This window comes from Emydura macquarii, unplaced genomic scaffold, assembly GCF_026122565.2.
Source record: "Emydura macquarii macquarii isolate MOO-44397 ecotype Brisbane River unplaced genomic scaffold, CSIRO-AGI_Emac_v2 contig_759, whole genome shotgun sequence".
NCBI classification, from domain to species: domain Eukaryota; kingdom Metazoa; phylum Chordata; order Testudines; family Chelidae; genus Emydura; species Emydura macquarii.
Genome location: NW_027130896.1, coordinates 138,472 through 148,512, shown reverse-complemented (window position 1 = coordinate 148,512; position 10,041 = coordinate 138,472). Strand labels below are relative to the sequence as shown.

General features: G+C 41.7%; 1 long non-coding RNA gene across 1 annotated transcript; it reads right to left on the bottom strand.

The window, feature by feature from the left end:
- Positions 1 to 1,067: 1,067 nt before the first annotated feature.
- LOC137149504 (uncharacterized) lies at positions 1,068 to 2,566 on the bottom strand. Its single transcript, XR_010918793.1, has 2 exons — positions 2,391 to 2,566; positions 1,068 to 1,942 (listed from the first exon to the last, which is right to left on the bottom strand). It is a non-coding gene; the product is annotated as an uncharacterized lncRNA (long non-coding RNA).
- Positions 2,567 to 10,041: the final 7,475 nt, after the last annotated feature.

The following is a 10,041-nucleotide window of genomic DNA, read 5'->3' as shown; positions in this document are numbered from 1 at the left end:
TTCTCTGCAGCCCTTCCCCTTTCTTTTGCTCTTGGGAGAGGCCAACCAAAACCCAGCACTAAGTTTCACTAAGGGGCCAACAGTCTGGGGTTGGAGGGTGCCCTCCACCACCTTAGCCTTCCTGCTCCTACTACAGCTCCCCTCAGCTTGAGCTGGAGAAAATAGCCCCAGAGCCAGAAGAGAGCATCTCCTGCCCTTTTATATCTTTCCAGTCTCCTCTGTCATGTGACCTCTTGTTCAGCTTCAACAGGTGAGCACAGACCCGTAGCAACTGCCTTCCTTGCCCGGCAACCTGATGAAACCAAGTCACCAGGGTAGGATCTAGCCTTTTCTGCAGAGCTGAAAGCAACTCCTAATTTAGCAACCCTTCATTGTTAGTCTTGTGCCGCTATCCGAGGGAATTTATCCACCCCCTTCCCTCCCGCAGAGAAGATAAACAAACCCCACATTCAAAATGGAGTCTGCAGTCAGACCCAAATATACAGACAGCCTCTTCAATAGCAAACAGAATGCATAAGCTGCGGATAGGCCGCTTCACCAAATTATCCTAACTTCTTAAAACATTAAGGGAGGGTAATAATTTCTAAGCCGCAAGCAAATACTCTTTTGCACAGGCAAATATCTACAAGTTGGAAGTCATTTCTTTCTATCCTTTTGTTATTTTGTAGTTAGAAGATGGTGTAAGTAGAGCTGGGTGAAAGGATGAGTAGTTTGCCAAAAAATGCAGTGTCAGCCTGAAATGATTCACCAGTTTGTTGAACAGCGGCAGTAGTGCCTTTCTTATAACATTTAGCACAGAGTTTAGGGGACTCCACTGAGGTGTGGGAGACCTGGGTTCATCTCCCCTGCTGCTTGATGTGGAGAAGGAATTTGAAGTTAGGACTAATTTTTCAGGAGCCAGCCCTAACCATTGGGCAATGAGATAATCTTGAGATGCTGGTTCTGTTTTTAAAATGAGTCAACGTACTCTTATCTTCCCTTTTCAGGTCGATCTCCTGCCTAGGGTAAATATCCACAGTGGTTTATAAATAAGGAATGGAGGAGAAAGGAAAACTAGGAGGCCAATATCATGATGTGGTATAAATTTTAATGAGAATAAAAAGCAGAGAATAACATTCATTGCAGACCAAAACAATACAGAGTCTAAAGACTATATTCCCAAGGATTCAATAACAGCTGCAACCAGTCACCCACTCGCAGGTGATGCATTTTGCATGGTTTTCTATCTTTGTTGTAGCCGCAGAGTTTGCCAGTCAAGTCCTGTTTTCAACCATTTGAAGCAGAGACCTAAGCTGGGAGCCATTAGAGAGCAAATCTAAGGTGAAGGGTAACATAACAAAGACATACCTAGATCAGATTCTCAGAGGTGCTAAGCGCTCACTCCCACCATTTATTTCAATCGGCGTTGTGGGAGCGCAGCACTTCTGAAAGCCATGTCCATAAGCTCAGCTGTGAATCCCTACCTCGCCTTTTATTTCCTGTTTTTGTTGTGTTCTGTGTATGTTGACTATAGTCAACGGTTTCCAGAGCGGTATGAGTTGCAAGGATGGGACCTTGAGGAAGAAGTGTATGAGTATTTTGGAGTGTACTGGGGCTCCTGCCTTGTAATGACCCGTGGAGGGCATCTATCGAGAGTTGCCCCCGAGCTCCCAATGATTTTTGGGGCTGCAAACGTGGCAGAAGCCGACTCAGCCAAGCCAGTGTGAGGTGGTCCTGAGGAGCCCACTATGCTCTCCTGAGGGCAAGTGGTGAGGATTGGTCCTGGGAATGTCACAACGACTGGTGGGGGGTAGATTATCACTCTGGAGTCTGGACACTTTATCACACATGGCTCATTGGTGGCAACAATACACGGCTCTGCACATTTCACCTCAGGTGGCGGGGGGCACTGGACACCAGTCAGTGGTCCATTGAAAGACATCTTTCCGGGATGGAGATAAACCTGAAACACACAGGAGGGCAGAGTAAATGTGAGGCACAAGTGCCAGTGGAATAACAGATACAGTGGTAATGGGGATTGTGTAGGAACCCAGATGGATAGGAAGATAGATACAGGCTCACTATACTTCCTGGCTGCAAAGCTGCTCCCACTTGCTTATTCTTGTCTACTTGCTCCACTCCCCTTTAGCTTCCTTCCTAGCCAGCCCCACTGTGCCCTTCTCACTCTTTCTGGGCTTCTCCACACAGTGAGTTTGTGCTCACAAGCTAGGGTGTGCATCTGCAGCTCACTGGTCTGCCCACACTAAGTGCCATAGAAGTGGGATAGAAAAATGCCATAGAAATGCGTGGTAGCAGAGTCCACAGGATGAGTGAGTGCACGGCAAGCTGGTGTGTTGTAGATTCACACCCTGGCTCCTTGTGCAGACAAGCCCTCCGTCTCTCTTACTCACACAGCAAGAAACCTTCCTGTTTCCGTAAGGGCTGCCCAGAAAAATGCATCTCATCTGCAAAGTCTACACTGATGATCTGATAAACACTGTTTTCAGCTTGCATCATCCAGCTCTTTTCACCCCTCTTGCCTTCCCACGCTCTGTTGCTTGAGCCAGCTCTCAGGCAATGTCAAGGCCTTTTGTTTAGCGTTTCAGAGATTAATACAAAAATCAAACCACCTGATACTGTCCTAGTGTCACAGGGTGACTGATTCTTTAAGGGGAGTTAAGTCTCAGCCCCACCTGTGATAACTCTTATCTTGACTCCCCAGGTGGGGGAAAATGCTTGAGTCATGTAACTCAATCAGCCCTCTGGGATGTTTATATAAGGAAGTGGCCTTGGTTAATGAGGCACCTGGAGAAACAAAGATGTCAGCAGAGGGTAGAAGGTTCCTGCAGGAGAGCCTAAGGTGCCAGAGGAGTAAAAACTCCAGCTAGGAAGGGCTAGGAGTGGTTTGCTGAAGCAGTGAAAGATTTTGGGCAGAGATACCTAGGAAAGACTTGAAAGAATCTAGGCAGGAGGGGCTGAGAGAGGTTTGACAAAGCAGGCAAGGATGATTATATTGACTTAAAGGGCTTCATTTTGAATGGCCTATGATAACAAGCCAAGGTATCACTGGCCAAACAATAAGTATCTGAGGGTGGGGTGCCTGCAGTGCTATCCTATGTCAAAAGGGGAGTGCTCTGTAAGCAGCAACCAGGTTGCACATGGCAAGATACCTTTTAAGTGCCTTGTGCAACCTTCAGTTCTCCCTGTGACCCAGTGAAGTAAGTAGCAGCTGTCCTTGTTCTGTACCAAGGGGAATTAAGGCTCAGATGTTACATGAACTGCATTAAGGAACTTGCAGAGTCAGCGGAAGAGCTGGGACTAGAACTCTAGTACTACCTGTTTGTTTTATCTATGTCTTGAATCTCAGTAACTCAGATGTTGCAAATAAAAGTGGGTGGAGCTGAGCACTAGGCAATCAGAGCAAGAGACCATCTCTGCTCTAAAGAATTTACAAACTAAATCAGCCAGGCAGACGAAAGGTGGGGAGAAGAATTATTACCACCCTCCCCCCCGTTTTACAAGTGGGAGTCACTAATGACCAGATGTTGAAGAAAGCTAAAGACATAAGGTGTTGAGGTCTTGTAAAATGACAAGGTTCTCCAGAATGTGCTGTGATCAGTTCCCTGTTCTACCTGATGTTGTCCTTTAAAATGTATTGTAATTTCCTGCAATTCTGCTGCTAAACCCCACATGAAAAAAAGGAAGGCTGAGGAAGGGTGGGTTAAAAACAATGATTGTAACAGAGGGGAAAAAAAACAAACCCTGCAGAATATTTGGATCATGGACAGGTGGTGTTTTCAAACCAGTTCAAAAAATTATGGCATGTGTTAGGGTTGGGAAAAGGATAATAATCCTTCAGATTTAATCTTAACATGCAAACCAGTTCAACTCAGCATTAGTGTTATTTTGTTTCTCAAACTGGTGAGTCAGCAGCACATGATGACAGATAAACAGAAAATATTCTATTACCTTTTCAGATCTAAATCCAGCAATTCCCTAGAACTATTTTCAAACTCTCAAAACAGTAAAGGCTAAGAATGAGGCTGAGTGAAAAATGCTGACTATAATAAATGAACACACACACACACACATTATAAAGAATATTTCAATCCTGGATGGGTAGCATTTTCAAACTACCCTAGAAAATTATAGCCTAAATGAGGGTGGGGACATTAATTATGCCAGTTCCCTTGCTAAGATTTTATCTTAGCATGCGAACCAGTTCCTTCCAGAATCACTATGGTACTTTTTGTTTTTAAAGCTTGTGAGTGAGCAATATTTGCTAACGAAGGAACAGAAAATAATCTTTTGTCAAAACAAAACCTTAAGGAGAAGATCTTTAAAGTCAGTTCCTCTGACTTCAACAGAGCAGTGCTACCTTACTCTAGCAGAGGATCTGGATCTAGAATTGCTAGTTGTTCACATAAGAACATGGAAATTGCCATACTGGATTAAACCTGTGGTCCATTTAATCAATTGTCCTGTCTCTAACAGTGGTGACTATCCGCAGCTTCAGAGGAAAGTAGAAGAATGCTGAAGGCTCTGTTATGGAAACAACCTGCCCATAAAGGGCATTTCTTCCTAAATTAGAAGTTGACTTGGATTTCAAAGAGAAATTCCATAAATCTCTTAAGCTTTCATCTGCAGAGATAAAATAAAATTAAAAACAAAGTTGCACATCAGCAGTGATATAAGAAAGCTGGGCTCCATAGTAACATGGCAGCAATAGAATCAGATCCTCAGCTGCTGTAATTTGCCATGACTCTAAACAAAGCAGCTACAGGTGTGGTTATTGAATATATGAAGTGCCAAACCTCAACTGCATGCGTGCGCACACACACCAACTTGAAAACAGCCGTGAAAGTCACTTCAATATTTTATACATGAAACTTATCTCAATCATTTATTAGAAATCAAAGGGCTGAATTCTTATCTGGTGTTGCATACGCCAAAACAAAATGCCTACTATTAAAAGTACTTTAATTTTTTCATAGTTATTTAAGGTATTTACAGTCCCAATACCCAAATAAAAATAACAGGACAAGAGTCTCCCAAATCCTTATGTGGCTTTGGAAAACATTTTTTTTTCTTTTTAAAGTCTGCATCTGCTAATGCTGACAACTGAACTACTACAAATACATCTTTATGAAAAGAACCTCCCTCACACTGGTGAGAATCACAAAGTTTTTGTGCAGGACTTGGCCCTACGTTAATAAAACTATCTCTAAAATAATTAGTTATCAAAAGATAGTTATAAAACCAATTGAGTCGAATTGGACTTACTCAGTTCACCGAGCAGAATGAGTCAAGAGATGCCCTTAGAACAGCCCTGAGTTGTGTGTGCTTTTATAAGCGTTCTTAGATCGCCTGGAGGACAGGAGACGCCCTTTGTGCATGAAGGCCTAGTCACTTATGAGCCTACCTTTGTTGCATGTATAACTCAGAAAGTTGCTGTAATTGTTTTGCTCACTGTTTGATTACTCAATTCCCAGCCTCAGCTAATATGAAATGCATGTTGCAACCAACAGGTTTATTCTCTCTTAAAACTTTATGGGACAAATTCATTTCTAATATAATTTTACTGACTTCTTTTGAGTTACAATGAGAATTAATCTAACTCCATTTATTTAGCTCTTTTAACAACTTCACCTAGTGAAGGAGATTCAGTGTCGCAATGTGCTGCCACGCACAGGATATTATTTTAGCCCTGTAAATCCTTATCCAGGCTACTACGTAGCTGAGAGCTCTGTGGAGTTTACCTTTGCAACACCTAGGATTTCAATACTCACTGAAGTCTATGGGGTTTTTTCCAACAATGAGTTCAACTGACTATAAATTAGACCCTAGGGGTTTTGGTTCATTTCTCGATTGAGGGTGGCAAGTACCAAGGCAAATGTACCTTTTAAGTGCCACTTAAGAGTTCAAAATGGTGCTTAATTGGACCTTAAATGGTATATAGGACCTTCTGCTCTGAGGCCCTAGGGGTAAATTTCAAACTATAGCAGTTTGGAATTCAGGTCCGAAGGGCCTGTCACGTCACGTCACCCATGTCATGCAGTCCATGTCACCCATGTTTTGAGTCCACGGGTTCAGGGTGATCATTGTAACAGAACATCCCAAGGCTGCAAACTGCAGTTTTCACACAATGGGTTGAAGAAGAAGGTGGATAAAAGGAAACAGTATGGTGTTTTACAAGGGCTCTGAATTAAAATATTGAACTGCCACTCTCTTCTGGACCCACCAAGAAAGACATATGATCTTGGGATGATGTACCTGACCAAGACCAGGAAAAATCACATGAGACTTGAAATAAACCTTCATGGTCAAGTAGAAATGAGGTCCCAAAAACTAACTTAGAGGCTGACAATCTTTTAGGAAAAGATGCAAGACCCTCCTCTTTGAGAAAGCCACCCCATCACTGTTGGAAGTGTTTTCCAACTGTTATATATACCCCAAGCAGAGCTTCCTATACCCAGGGAAAAATTAGGAGCAAAAAAACTCTATGAAGACCACTTAGAACTGCACAACAAAGATTTAAGTGCTTAAAAATTGCCAAATTGGATTAGAACAGTAGTCTCTCTGTCCCCTGATAAGTCTCCAGATATATTAAGGGCTATTACAAAGTATATGGTGATCAATCATTCTCCATGTCAACTGAAGGTAGGACAAGAAGTAATTGGCTTAATCTGTAGGAAGAGTGATTTAGGTACGCTATTAGGAAAAACTTTATAACTCTCTAAGGAGAGTAAAGCACTGGAATAGGTTTCCAAGGGGGATTTTGGAATCCTCATCACTGGAGGTTTTAAGAACGGGTTGGACAAACACCTCTCAGGGATGGTCTAGGTATTCTTGTTCCTGTCTCATCACAGGGAACTGGACTAGATAACCACTCAAGGTCTTTTTCCAGCCCTACATTTCCATGTTCTATATATTGTCTCCAACAATGGTCAATACCAGCTCCTTCAGAGATAGCTACCTGGGAAATGTGGGTACTATGCTAGTGGGAGCTATGGAGAATCCTGAAATAGATATATACTGATACCAAAGAGAATCAGAAAAATATCACCAGGCCCTATTTTAACAGATGAGTATGCTGAAGAGGAGAGAGTGTATTGATTTACTCAAGATCTCTGAGGATGTCTTTGGCTAAACACAAGGTAAAGATTTTCAAAAGTGACAGTTTGGGATCTCGAGTTGAAATACATTAAAGGGGCCTTATTGTCAAAAATGTTGAGCCACTTCCCTCTGAAACCTTATCCCCTTTATGATGTCTTCAACTGGGCCCGCTCAATGGCAAGTCATCACTGAAAATCTTGGCTTTTAGTTCTCTGTTTCCTGCTGGAGGCAAATTTACAAATACGTCTAAAAATCATCCTTTCACAACACAGAAGGGAAAACAAATCACGAATCGTCCTGGATTGTCCTAGGAAAACGTTATTAGCACCAGTTCCTTGATTGGTGTAAATTGATGTAGCATCATTGAATTTTGTGGATGTGTGCTGATTTATACCAGGTGAGGATTTGACCAATGACTTTTAAGTAGGAAAACCAGTGCAAAGCTACTTTTTAATGGAATAGCAAGGTGCGTCAACTTATGAAGGTTTAAATTAAGACTTGACTAGGGGAGTGATGTGATCTTGACACACACATTTGAAAGGAATGCTATTACTCAATGATGGGGCGTTTAAATACAGTAATATGCTATTAATATTATAGTAAGAACACTTTGCATACATAACACATTAATGAATGTTGGTGAAGCTCTTTGAAATCCTTTGTTCTCTGGAATCCTTGGAATATCATTCATAAGTCTTATTGCCCAGGAGATCCACTAAAAGACACTTCATCATTGGACCTGGCAGAATTCAATATATATATAATTTCAGTGGATAATATTAGTGTTTATTTTTAAGCATTGCTTTATCTTTTATATAAATTTTCACAGTTGCAGGAAATTATGGGGCAGTCAGATAATAATTATTTAATGACCCTGGGCATTGAGATTCAAAATGTTAAAGCTTTATTACCATTAAAACACAAATTGTCAACAATCACATGCCAAAATAGACCAAATAAATAACCTTAATTCAAACTCTAGGTTCCGAAGCAGCATTTTTCTTTCTTTGCCCATCTGTAAATTTTGATTATTATAGACGGAAATCTTTTTTTGTCGGTTTGTGGTGTTCATGAAATCGATGTTTATAGACATTTACCAGTAAAAATCGAATCTTTCCAACCTATTAATAAGATAGGGATCACTTATAGCATAACAAAAACTTAACGAAATAAACCAACACTAAGAACATAAATGAACACCACAAATGAACATAGTCTTTGCAGCAAAAGATGGCCACACTTTGTCCTGGCTGGCAGTCCCCAAAGTCAAAATGACTACACAAATAGAAATATCATCGGGCCCACCCAGGTCTGGTTATGCTGCTTGAATCAACCCTCACTGCACTGCTGTAGAAAGGGTTAGAGCCACCAATGGGACAGATCCTGGGTGATCTCTGTGGAGAGATTATTGCTAATTGCTACACATGAATCCTACAATTCTGATACACCTGCCCCTTCCCACTCATTGTCTCAGCCAAATCGCTGAGGGAGTTTACCCCTCTCCAGAGATGGCATCCAGTTCAAAACTGAAACCCAAACAGAATTCAGGCTTGAGCCAAACAGCAATTAATATATAACTCTTAGTCAAAAGACCTGAAGAAGAACTCTGTGTAAGCTTGTCTCTCTCACCAACAGAAGTTGGCCCAATAAAAGATATCTCACCCGTTTTGTCTCAACAACAACAATAGTCCATGGGTATTAACCAACATACTATCTATCCCAGTACTCCATAGGTAGAAGCCAAGGATAACCATCTATCCCAAACCTCAGCCCTTTCTCTTAAGGCTTACGGCCTGGGTTGTATTTGCTGATGTGTAAATTAGTATGTGAGAAGAGACTTATTCAGGTGTGTTTGCAACATCCTTGATGAGTCATCTACTTATCTCATCCTTTGATCATAGGATGAAAGACTAGGCCATGTAGCCGTCCAGTTTATATCACTGCAAAGTGGACTTGGATGCAAAAATCTCATAATGAAATTGAAATACTTAGCCCTGCACCTCAGACAGTCACCTTCATCAGTATACAGTGAGTGCATGATGTATGTATACTACCTGATATGGTGGTGTGGTTCTGAGCACTTTGCACTAGTGAAAATGTCTATCCTTTTCCTGGTTTCTAACCTTGGTATATCAGGCCACATCCCAGAAGAAGGCAAAAAGAATAGAATGGAAAATAGGCAGTTAGTTTGTAGCAGCACTGCTGAGCAGAGCTTCCAGTTTTTCAGATTCAACGTTTCCAAGCGCTCTAATATCCATAGAAATACTTATATTTTCTTGAAAATTACAATGCCTCATTGGGCCCTGGAGTAGTATTAGTGATGGAACTATGGTTTCACTTGGTAAAGACTTGCATGGGTACAGTTCCCACAGGAAAAAGATATTGGTTACTTCACCATGCAACACTACATAGTCTATTGTTCTCCTTTCAGCTCTGTCCTCTTCTACCTTTTGAATGGTTCACAACAGAAGCAACAGAACAATGAAGGACAAAAGGTGGGTTAACAAACAAAACTGACTATATTGTATACAGAGAGACAATGCAGGGGAGATAATATCTTTTATTGCAGCAAATTCTGTTGATGAGAGACAGGCTTTCAAGTCACACAGAGCTTTTCTTCAGGTATGGCAAAGAATGCAGTCCAGACTAGTGAAGGGTTTTGTCACTGCCTGCCCGATAACTCTGGGTGCCTTAAATGTTCTGCCCCGTGCCTTACAGCCTGGACACCAAAAGCCAGCCAAGAAGCTTGTGCTGCGTGTCCGTATGTTGAGCAGCTTTCATTCAGCAACTCTGAGTCCAGCAACCTGTTTGTTATACTCCAGCCACATTCATGGTATCCACCAACCTTGGTTACTACTAACCAATTGACTACAACACACCCCCAGTTCCAGTTTTTCCCAAAGCTGTCTGCTCTGCAACATCCAGCCGCTTCCTGGACTATTCAGA